General features: G+C 39.8%; 1 protein-coding gene across 1 annotated transcript in view; it reads left to right on the forward strand.

Moving 5' to 3' along the window:
• Window positions 1-12,775, forward strand: part of ANKRD44 (ankyrin repeat domain 44) — a 319,078-nt gene that overhangs the window by 69,253 nt on the left and 237,050 nt on the right. The gene's annotated exons all lie outside the window — the stretch shown is intronic.

A 12,775-nucleotide genomic window follows, 5' to 3' on the forward strand; every position in this document is an offset into this window, starting at 1 on the left:
AGGAGGGACCTGCTGTTACCAGGAACAGCAGACGAGATCCTCTCAAATATTTTTGCAATTTGTGGCAGAAACTACTGATTGTCTCCCAGTATCCAGCCTTCCTTTCTTTGTTATTAATATAAACTTCTTCTAGAATACAGACTATATTTTCTAGCTTCCCTTGCCTCTAGGTATGGCTGTATGACTGCATTCTGACTAAAGGACTTATGTGTGAAATTTCTAGAAAGGGGAAAGCCTTTTTACCTCTTTCTTTCTTACTGATGCCTAGAATTGGATGGGATGGCTGGACTTGAGCAGCCTTGGTGGATCATGAAGTAGAAGCATGAAGTAGATGCTAAGGAGAGTTTTGCAGCAAGATAGATGGAACCTGGGTCTTCTCATTGCAGATCACTGTAGCAGTCCTGGGTAACTTCGTATTTAGACCTTGTTTACAGTGAGGGAGAAATATGCATCTATCTTGTTTAAGCCACTGCTGTTTGGGATTTTCTGAACTACACTGCTGAACCTAATCTATCATATTATGCTATCCTTAGGACTAAACCAGTTCTTTGTCAGGGTCATGACCATAGCACAGATCAAGATAAACTAAATTCGCCAAAAAGAATCTACTTACTAATCAAGCTACTTACAATCAAGCTGATTGATCAGACAGTTTTCAGAACACTATTGTCTTCACTTCATCGTTATTTGGCCTGACCATTTATATGGCAGGGTGTCAGGACATGATGGGGTTTGCTTACTAAATTCATTCAGCAAATTGAGTGCCTACTATATTCCAGGCATTGCGTTAGGCTCCAAGAATCCAGTGAAAGCAAAACAGCCATAGTCTCTGTTCTGACAGGGCTTAGAGTCTGGTGTAGAAAGATGGATATTAGTCAAATAACACACACAGTTACATAATTACTCTACAGACTGATAAGTGCTCTGAGGGAAAAGCACAGGAGGCTGCAAGAACCTATGTAACAGGGGAATCTCATCTAGATGGGACAGTGGTAGGGTGGTGAGGGAAGGGTGTTTTGGACAAGGGCCTTTTGAATTGAGATCTGGAAGGTGAATTGGATTTAACTAGGTGAGGAAGAGTGTATAGAATGTTCTAGACAGAGGGAATTGTGCAGAAGCTGTGAGAAGGGAGAGGGCTGATGCATTTCAGGAGTGGAAGGGAAGCCACTGCATTCCCGTGCATTACTGGTGCACAGTAAATAAGGGAAAACGGCAGGAATAAACTAAGCTTATTTGGTAAGGATGTCACTTTTGTAAGGACTTAAGTATTATCTTTTATTACAATATTATTGTAGAGGATCTGATCACTTAATTCCAAATCTATCACAAGATAGATAAAACAGTCAGACCTTTTGTATCTTTGGAGGTGATGCTCTGGGACATGTAATTAAGCTCCAGGTTTTTCTGCATGATTCTCTTTTGCAGTGATTTATATATTGTTTATCAACTGTCATTTAGACATTTGCACAGGTGGACAGTAGACACAAACAGAGCCAGCATTAAAGACATCACACCCATTGACGCTTCTAATGAGAACATTAATGCTGTGAGATATTTTTAATGAGCATAGGCTCCCTTGAATAGAGCTTCATTCCTAAAAAAAAAAGGGAGAGGACCAGAGTGGCTTGAATGCAAGTGAGTTGATAAGTCTCGTTTTTTGAGAAAAATATTGCTGAAATGGTACCTTTCTTTTTTTTTTTTTTTTTTTGCGGTATGCGGGCCTCTCACTGTTGTGGCCTCTCCTGTTGCGGGGGCCCTCTCTGGATGCGCAGGCCCAGCGGCCATGGCTCACAGGCCCAGCTGCTCCACGGCATGTGGGATCTTCCCGGACCGGGGCACGAACCCGTGTCCCCTGAATCGGCAGGCGGACTCTCAAACACTGCGCCACCAGGGAAGCCCTGAAATGGTACCTTTTAAGTTAATGCTACTGAAAGTAAAAACAGCAGAGGCAGGAAAATATTTGTTTTCCAAACACATTTTATTTATAGGTTGGTGAGTTCTTAGAAAAGATGATTTAATAATTGATCCCTTCTTTGTTTTGAACAAATATAGTGTTTGGTGCCTTTCTTAAGCGCCGTAACTAGTACTGAAACATTCAAGAGTGCAGTACTATATGAGAACAAAGGTCTATTCTTAGGGGAAAAAATCAGCTATTATATGAGGCTCACAATCGATGGCAAGCAACTTAAAGAAGTCGAATTTGCTCCAAAAATGAGTCTATGCTGCCTCTCATCAGCTCAGTTCTACACTGTTGCCATCTTTGCTGCTGCCAAGCCATCAAAGAACACTTTGTTTTGCCTATTTCCTTGGCTTCTAGTGAGAGACAGTCAGTAATGTCTTGCTTCTCTCGATTTTCCCTCTAGTATTTCTGAATGCTGCTATGCCTTTGCTGCTTCTGTAAGTCATTTTAATTACAGTATAGTGTATTTCTTCTTACCATGTGCTCTGTACAAACTTGGACTTGATGTGGTACAGCAGTTCTCTTTTTCTCATAGCTACTGTAAAATTTCTTTCTTCCTTCCTTCCTTCCCTCCTTCCTTCTTTCCTTCCTTCCTTCCTTCCTTCCTTCCTTCCTTCCTTCCTTCCTTCCTTCCTTCCTTCCTTCCTTCCTTTCTCTCTCTCTCTCCCCCCCTCCCTCCCCCTCTTTCTCTCTTTCCTTTCTTCTTTCTTTCTTTCTTTCTTTTTCCTTCCTTCCTTCCTTCCTTCCTTCCTTCCTTCCTTCCTTCCTTCCTTCCCTCCTTTATTTTTTTAGTCATTTGTTGAGGGGAGATATTGGCAGTTTGGGGCTTAGATGGAGGCTACCTTTGTGATGAATGGAGAAAGAAAATTGAAACTTATTTAGAAGCTCCATTAAAGGGATATATAGATAGACAACACTTCTGTCCATAGAGTTGAAGGAAACGACTAGGCCCTGTGCACGATAAGGCTCAACACTGTAAGAATCAGCGAACACAAGAAATCTTCTGTAATATCCTCTTTTTATTGGCCTACAGAAATATTTTTTGCGTATGTTCTCCTGTTGCTCCTTTTTTTCAATGTGTTCAGGCTCTACTATTGATTAGCTGGGGAGGTGGGTTCAGTTGTTCAGATACTTGTGAACGCTTTCAAGGTAAGAACGATGTGTCTTCTTAATCTGCTCTTAACTTAGGCAACAGACACATAGTAGATGCTTAGTGATGGTTTTTGAATGTATTTACATGCAGTCAGCCTTCAGGAGAGGAAAAGTGCCTACAACTTAAATTCTGATCCCGCCAAGAAAGCTTTGCAGATATAGTGCTTTGCAGCCTCTTTGGCCCATAGAAGGGGCAGGGGTTGGGAGATTCTGGATATAGCTCTGGGTCTGTATTGAGCATCTAGGTGGCATTGGTGGCATCTTTTGGGTTTTTACCTATTGGAGCATTATTATGTCCTATTTCTACCAGATGTGCCCTTATACTTCTATTCATTTGTCCAGGAGTGTCTTAGACTCAGAATTACTATTTGATGGTCATGTAACAGATAGCCCTCACCAATTGACTCTATGTTTCAAGCCCTCACTGCAGTGCTGAGGGCCCTATTCAGAGTGAATTGTGTGGTGTTACTTCCCTTGATTTACTGTCCCTGAGAGCTCCGCCTGGAGCACCATTGCCTGAACCATTCATTTGCTCAAATGAATGACTTTGGACTACTTTGCATTGTTAGTTACTTGTTTTATTCCTGTAAACCTCACCTCCCCAGCTGTTTTATAGCTTCTAGAAGGCAGAGGTTGAATCTCAGACTACTTTTGATCCCCTCTCAGCATATAGTAGGGAATCAACAAATATTTGAATTTGGAAATTCCAAGTGAAGAGAGTTTTTCTCTTGTGGAAAATTCTAGCAATATCATTCTATTTAGTTCTTTTGTAGAACCCAAGACCACGCTTAACTGGGTAAACAATTCCATATAGCTTACTAAGATTTTCACAGGCAAGCCTTCCTTCTTTCGTCTTAGCATTGTGTGTGTGTGTGTGTGTGTGTGTGTGTGTGTGTGTTGAGGCTGAAGTTTGTAATGCTTAACATGGAAAGCCCATAGGTGTAGGCCCATTCTCTCTGAAGGTGAAACGTAGGACTAATTGAACAAATGCTGTTAGCAATGAATACGGAATGAAGTTTGAAAGATTTAGCATTGAGTATAGACTGTTGACCCTCTCTTCAGCCTTTTCTTAAAATGACTCTATTGAAAGGAGATATTAGAACTTACTGGAAGTGGTTTTCAGGTGAAATTTGGAGAGAGGCAATCAAATGGAGATTAAAAGGTTTAAAGTTTCGCAAAGTTTTGTCATTTTGGAAATCGAGGACCATTAAGGTGAAGTCAAGTTTGCGGTATTTACCTAACAGAAAACCATATGCTATTAAAAAGATGAGGTGGATAGGCATGGATGACATGGGAAAATATACAGAAAGTCAAAAGAGCAAGTTAGGACAGCTCTTAAAGTATGATCTCTATTATATAACAAAACAGAATAAGAGATTTCTGTATATAAACACATATAGCTATTTGCAGAAAGAAGTCTGGCAGGATGCACACCAGACAGACTGATGGCTGATTACCTCTGGGAAGTGAAGATGGGTGGGTTTTTTTGTTTACTCTATATTTTTGTATCGTGTGAGACTTTTAAACAGATAATATGTTTATATATTATTCGTTATGAAAAAAAGTACATCCAGTGGTCCCAAGACATTCCTCTGTCATTCCAGTTTTGTGGTGTCTTAGGAGAGAAAACTGAAAGAACAGTGTATGGTTTTGAATTGTTTCATTGCATTAGTTATCTTGGCCAAAGATGAGTGCAGTTACACTTGAGTTATTGCTAAACAATGAGAAGCTGTGATATGAAAGAGAATATAAGCAGTTTCTGTTTATTCCCTTTGTTAAGTCAATTTAGAAATCATCAGATATTGGTTGAAGAAAAAAGTACAGCCCTTAGTTTAATAATATCATTTATGTGATCTAATTTGTACTTTCTAGCAGTTCAACCTTAGTCAGAGACATCCAGTGGCTGAGAGGCATATTAATCATTTCTGGGAAGAAGCTAGGACACCACATTACGAAATGCTTTTGCGTGGTGTATCCCCCTGGATCCTTTTAAGAGCAATGGATGAAGTAGCACAGGAGGCACTGATTCTGCTTCATATAGGAGGAGATGGTCCCAGAGAAAATGATGACATAAACTGAGCCATAGAGCTGGTAAGTGACAGAGCATCAGCAACTGGATGGAGCCAGGCTCTCTGGTTTCAAATTTTGTTCTCTCTCCACCCAGCATGAGGGTGTGCACCATAGCAGAGCTGCCCAGGGTAAAATATACTGGGACCATGTTTTGTCCCAGTAAAGCTTCAAACCACTGAAAAGTGTTGTGAGGAATATTAGGCTTGAAGGAAGAGGATGAGGGTCAAATAAGATAACAAATATGAAAGAACTTTCTTGGAAAGTGGTGAGGTGGTGTTTTGGTGATGAGTGGTATAACAACACGTTCCATCTGTCCTTGACATGCTTTGAGATGTGCCCGAGAGCTCTACTGTCTTTTTTTTTTTTTTTTTTTCAGTACGTGGGCCTCTCACTGTTGTGGCCTCTCTCGTGTGGAGCACAGGCTCCGGATGTGCAGGCTCAGCGGCCATGGCTCACGGGCCCAGCCGCTCCGCGGCATGTGGGATCCTCCCGGACCGGGGCATGAACCTGTGTTCCCTGCATCGGCAGGAGGACTCTCGACCACTGCGCCACCAGGGAAGCCCTCTACTGTCTTTTAGATTCAAAAGCTGGTGCAGAAGATGGGGACAGATGAGGAGGGAAGAGAACCAGGAAAGGAACCTCATGGGATGACTTCTGTTTGGATCAGTGGACTCACTGCCATTAAGGCAGCTACTTTCTAGAAGGAAGTGGGCCTTACTCCAGACCTTACGGGCTCCTCTTCTCTTCTCCTGTGTGGACAGATTTTGAATGACAAATAGTTTTGTCATTGTGCCCATCCCCACGTGCTGTGATTGGAGCTGGGATGGTAGTTGCATATACAGAGCTCAGATCAAATGAAGTTCAACAGACAGCTGCCACATGGGTGCAACTTCCTGTATCTTTGGGTCTGGATGAGGGTTTGTGAAGAGCTGACTTATGACGGTGAGGCTTTGTGCTTCATTACCAGCCTCTAAGGCCTTGTGCTCCTTTGAGCATTGGATTTCTTAAGGACAGACTGGATTATCACCTCCTTGTTGTTGTTTTGTTAGGTTTTCAAAATGGGAAGTCTTGAGAACCAAATACCTTCATTTATTCAGAAGGTGAGAGTGTGGGACACAGTGGTTCAGGGTCATCCATCCATCTACTCATTCAGCATGTATTATATGCCTAATATTAGTGGACATTGGAGGGTGGTGATGGATACAAAAACCAATTCTGTTCTTGCCCTGAACTCATAATCTAGTGGGGAAGGGGAAGAAGAGACATGGAAATAGCTATTCCATTACAGTGTGCTAGGTGAAGCACCGGGCACATACTAGGTCCACAGAAATGGCCCATGAATGGACGTATTATAATAGGTGTATGAACAAGACCCTAGATTCAAGGCCTAGAGCAGAGCTTCTTAACCATGGTGCTATTGACATTTTGGGCCAGGTAATTCTCTCTTATGGGGGATTGTCTTGTGCACTGTAGGATGTTTAGCAGTATCCCTGGCCTCTACCTCCTAGATATCTGTGGCACTCCTTACCCAACTGTGACTATCAAAAATGTCTTCAGGAGTTGCCAAATGCCCCTGACAGGGCAACATCACCGTTGGTTAAGAACCACTGGCCTAGAGGAACATGGGGTTACCATTCCATGTTTGGCAGGGCTAGGGAAAGGTATTCATGGTAGGACATTCTTAATTGATTGATAATTCAGGTTCAGCTCAGTTTACCCCCAAGAAGTATGGCTGCTGACAATGACTTAGCTAAAGGCATTTTTGTCCAAATCTGGATTGATTTCCTTCCTTCTCCTCACCACAGAGAAAATATTCCATCAAACCCTGTATTCTTTTCTCTCTGGGTCCAATTTTCCAGTCTTCCTTTCAGTTGGGTGGGGCCAGGTGACTGAGCTCTGGCCAGTAGAATGTGGTCACTTTCTGGCCTCGTCCCTATAAAACCTCCCACATGTTCCTTTACTTTGTCTTTCATGGCTTGTTGACTGTAAGCACAGAATCCAGAAGAGGACCCTGAGGTCCTGGAAGGTGAGGGAAGCCCTGGAGGAAGAAGCCTGAGACCCTGAATGGCCACGTGGATCCCTGCCCTCTCCTAATCTGCATTGGACTGTAACACGAGAAAGAAACAAACTTACTGTGCAATAGTACTGACATTTAGGGGATGTTTGGCATAGTAGTTAGCTTTCTTGATTAATATACTCTCCCTTGCTCCCTCTCCTTTATTGGGTACCTCTCACATGTCATAAAAATACTACTTAATGTTACTTCTCTTTGGTCACTTGGTGACATGCACATGTCATAACCTAGGATATAGCCTTGTCTTAGCAGTACCTATGATATAATTAATTGTATACCTTCTTATCTCTCATGCTTTTCCTTTTCAAAATCTTCCTTGGAAGGGATGAGTGTTTGAATCTGCCTCTAGTGCTCTCTGAGACTCCTGGGACCCGGTCATGGAATAGGAGTTTTGGTTGCAATCCAAGCAGAAAATTCTTCCTGAATGCCGAGTTCATAGTAGCTTTATTCCCCACACGGTTCAAATGGTGACATTCTGAAGGCAGAGGAAGAAAGAGGACAGTCAATTCTTTTATTTAATTTTGGCAAGACTATGGGTTATGGTGCTCTGGGGAAATGCAGCCATGGATGCATCAACCTTTTTAAAAATTCTTGGCAGTTTAACCCTTTACGTCATAAACCTAAACACAGACAGTGCATCCTTGAAGAAAGCTTGTATTGGCTACATTTGTCAACAGTATCCCTCCTCCAAGATCATCCTTCCATCTGTGCTTGTGAAATGCAAGTTCTGTTTACTTTAATCAGTATTTATTTGCTACATTATTTGGGTTATGATTTTCGACATGTTGGACAGTTTTATGATTAGCTTAGCAATCCCTATTTTATATATCATTTGCTGCCAAGTTATAGATAAGCATAAGGGAGTTTTGTTTTTTTTTTCTAATCGTGATAATATTGTATCTACAGTGACAATATTGTATCTCTATTTGAGAGGCAGCATAGCAAAGTGGTTAAGAACGTGGACTCTGGAGCCCTACTGCCTAGGTTCTAATCCCAGTTTAGCATTTTACCTACTGTGTGACCTTGGGGCAAGTTGCTTAACTTCACTGGGCCTTGCTTTCAGGACAATAATTGTACCCACTTCATGGAGCTGTTGTGAGAACCAAAAGGGTTAATTTGTGTATGGACTTTAGGTGTGTGCCTGGCACAATATAAGTGCTTTGTAAATGTTATCCTTCAGTGTTTCTGTGCTCTGTATTTTTCATATATTCTAATTACATGGTAATCAAAAGGAGAAACTAGTTATTATTTAATTCATTAGGTCTTGAAACTTCCACTATGCTTTTAAAGGACTTAATTAGCTAGAGTTATTACAACTCAGTTTGGAGAAAATTTTCTATTTTTATATACACACAGGAGGAAGTATGAAAAAATGAATTCCAAAATGTCATAGCATCATCTCTGGGAGGTTTGATTATGGATAATCTTAATTCACTGAAAATTTTCTCATGTGCATTTTTCTAGTCTCTGCACATGAGCCTATATTACTTGTAGCGTTTGTTATAACAGAAGAAGGACTAACATTTTTGACATTTCGTGTTCTATAGTCAAATCCTTTTTTTAGGAATTTAGTACTCCTGAATGTTTTATCTTTTTATCTGCTGATGTAAGTCTCTTTTCATTTCCTTTGCTCTTCCCAGTAATACTTACATTTATGTGCAGTTTTTTTTTTTTTTTTTGCGGTACGCGAGCCTCTCACTGTTGTAGCCTCTCCTGTTGTGGAGCACAGGCTCCGGACGCGCAGGCTCAGCGGCCATGGCTCACGGGGCCCAGCCGCCCCGCGGCATGTGAGATCCTCCCAGACCGGGGCATGAACCCGTATCCCCTGCATCGGCAGGCGGGCTCTCAACCACTGTGCCACCAGGGAAGCCCTTATGTGCAGTTCTATAAGGATTTCTTCTTTTTTTTTTTAATCTTTGGTTGAACCATGTACCATTCTAAGTGCTCTACATTACATATACTATCTCACATAATTTCCCAACAATACTACTACTATCCCATTTTACATATGAGACAAGAAGTTAAGTAACATGCCCAAGATGACACACATATACATATATTTTTTCTATGTCATAATATTGACATTCAGTCCAGTAGTCCTCCACTGTAATAGCTCCTTTACTTTGCAGTGAAAATTGATTTGTGTATTTTTTGCCTCTGAGTCCTTGTGGGACTTTTTTTTTAATTCAAACAGAAAGTCACAAAAATTATAATCATCCTCATCAGTTCACTCAGTCCCATGTAGTTAACTTTTTTTTCATCTTGATCTTTTGTTAGCACTTTTATGAATTCATCAGTTTTCCATTAGAGTTCTGAAAATGCTTATTCATTCAGTTCAGCAGTATAGTCAGTCACCAGAAAACTGTACTTGTCAGAGTCTTTTCCATGAATTCCTTGAAGATGAAACCCTTTTATAGGAAATGTTTGCAAAAGCATCAGAGTACACCCAGAACTGTCTGTAAATGACAAAAGACTTAAAAATGACCACGGTTAAAGATTTGATGAAAGTTCATAATAATGCAATTGACAAGGAAATTTAGTTATTTATGATATATACATTTTAAAGTAATAACTAGAATTATGACTTATGACATTATACCAGAACATATAAGATTTTTAGAAATTGCATTTAATGTCTGAAACATTTATATTAACATATTTCCATACAAATAACACAAAGAAAGTTTAGTATTAGTTGGTTTTTTCTGTTTGTATTTTTATACTGCAGATTCTTATTAGTCATCAATTTTATACACATCAGTGTATACATGTCAATCCCAATTGCCCAATTCATCACACAACCATCCCCACCCCACCACGGTTTTCCCCCCTTGGTGTCCATACGTTTGTTCTCTACATCTCTGTCTCAACTTTTGCCCTGCAAACCGGTTCATCTGTACCATTTGTCGAGGTTCCACATACATGCGTTAATATATGATATTTGTTTTTCTCTTTCAAATTACTTCACTCTGTATGACAGTCTCTAGATCCATTTACATCTAAACAAATGACCCAATTTCGTTCCTTTTTATGGCTGAGTAATATTCCATTGTATATATGTACCACAACTTCTTTATCCGTTCGTCTGTCTGTGGGCATTTAGGTTGCTTCCATGACCTGGCTCTTGTAAATAGTGCTGCAGTGAACATTAGGGTGCATGTGTCTTTTTAAATTATGGTTTTCTCTGGGTATATGCCCAGCAGTGGGATTGCTGGATCATATGGTAATTCTATTTTTAGTTTTTTAAGGAACCTCCATACTGTTCTCCATAGTGGCTGTATCAATTTACATTCCCACCAACAGTGCAAGAGGGTTCCCTGTTCTCCACACCCTCTCCAGCATTTGTTGTTAGTAGAATTTCTGATGATACCTATTCTAACTGGTGTGAGGTGAAACCTCATTGTAGTTTTGATTTGCATTTCTCTAATAATTAGTGATGTTGAGCAGCTTTTCATGTGATTCTTGGCCATCCGTATGTCTTTTTTTGAGAAATATCTATTTCGGTCTTCTGCCCAGTTTTGGATGGGGTTCTTTGTTTCTTTAATATTGAGCTGCATGAGCTGTTTATATATTTTGGAGATTAATCCTTTGTCCGTTGATTCGTTTACAAATATTTTCTCCCATTCTGAGGGTTGTCTTTTCATCTTGTTTATGGTTTCCTTGGCTGTGCAAAAGCTTTGAAGTTTCATTAGGTCCCATTGGTTTATTTTTGTTTTTATTTCCATTTCTCTAGTAGGTGGGTCAAAAAAGATCTTGCTGTGATTTATGTCAAAGAGTGTTCTGCCTAGGTTTTCCTCTAAGAGTTTTATAGTGTCCGGTCTTACATTTAGGTCTCGAATCCATTTTGAGTTTATTTTTGTGTATGGTGTTAGGGAGTGTTCTAATTTCATTCTTTTATGTGTAGCTGTCCAGTTTTCCCAGCACCACTTATTGAAGAGACCGTCTTTTCTCTATCGTATATCTTTGCCTCCTTTGTCATAGATTAGCTGACCATGGGTGCATGGGTTTATCTCTGGGCTTTCTATCTTGTTCCATTGATCTATGTTTCTCTTTTTGTGCCAGTACCATATCGTCTTGATTACTGTAGCTTTGTAGTATAGTCTGAAGTCAGGGAGTCTGATTCCTCCAGCTCCGTTTTTTTCCTCCAAGACTGCTTTGGCTATTCACGGTCTTTTGTGTCTCCATACAAATTTTGAGATGATTTGTTCTAGTTCTGTAAAAAATGCCATTGGTAATTTGATAGGGATTGAATTGAATCTGTAGATTGCTTTGGGTAGTAGAGTCATTTTCACAATTTTGATTCTTCCAATCCAAGAACATAGTATATCTCTCCATCTGTTGGTACCATCTATAATTTCTTTCATCAGTGTCTTATAGTTTTCTGCATACAGGTCTTTTGTTTCCCTAGGTAGGTTTATTCCTACGTATTTTATTCTTTTTGTTGCAATGGTAAATGAGAGTGTTTCCATAATTTCTCTTTCAGATTTTTCATAATTAGTGTATAGGAATGCAAGAGATTTCTGTGCATTAATCTTGTATCCTGCAACTTTACCAAATTCATTGATTAGCTCAATAAGTTTTCTGGTGGCATTTTTAGGATTCTCTATGTATAGTGTCATGTCATCTGCAAACAGTGACAGTTTTACTTCTTCTTTTCCAATTTGTATTCCTTTTATTTCTTTTTCTTCTCTGATTGCCGTGACTAGGACTTCCAAAACTATGTTGAATAATACTGGTGAGAGTGGACATCCTTATCTTGTTCCTGGTATTAGAAGTAATGCTTTCAGTTTCTCACCATTGAGAATGATGTTGGCTGTGGGTTTGTTGTATATGGCCTTTATTATATTGAGGTAATTTTCCTCTTTGCCCACTTTCTGGAGATCTTTATCATAAATGGGTGTTGAATTTTGTCAAAGCTTTCTCTGCATCTATTGAGATGATCATATGGTTTTTCTCTTCAATTTGTTTATATGGTGTATCACATTGATTGATTTGCATATATTGAAAAATCTGTGCATCCCTGGGATAAATCCCAGTTGATCATGGTGTATGATCCTTTTAATGTGTTGTTGGATTCTGTTTGCTAGTATTTATTTTGTGGAGGATTTTTGCGTATATATTCATCTGTGATATTGGTCTGTAATTTTCTTTTTCTGTAGTATATTTTCCTGGTTTTGGTATCAGGGTGATGGTGGCTTCATAGAATGAGTTTGGGAGTTTTCCTTCCTCTGCAATTTTTTGGAAGAGTTTGAGAAGGATGGGTGTTAGCTCTTCTCTAAATGTTTGATAGAATTCACCTGTGAAGCCATCTGGTCCTGGACTTTTGTTTGTTGGAAGAGTTTTAATCACAGTTTCAATTTCATTACTTGTGATTGGTCTGTTCATATTTTCTGTTTCTTCCTGGTTCAGTCTTGGAAGTTTATACCTTTCTAAGAATTTGTCCATTTCTTCCAGGTTGTCCACTTTATTGGCATAGAGTTGCTTGTAGTCGTCTCTTAGGATACTTTGTATTTCTTCAG

Source organism: Delphinus delphis, chromosome 7 (genome assembly GCF_949987515.2).
Source record: "Delphinus delphis chromosome 7, mDelDel1.2, whole genome shotgun sequence".
Taxonomy (NCBI): Eukaryota; Metazoa; Chordata; class Mammalia; order Artiodactyla; family Delphinidae; genus Delphinus; species Delphinus delphis.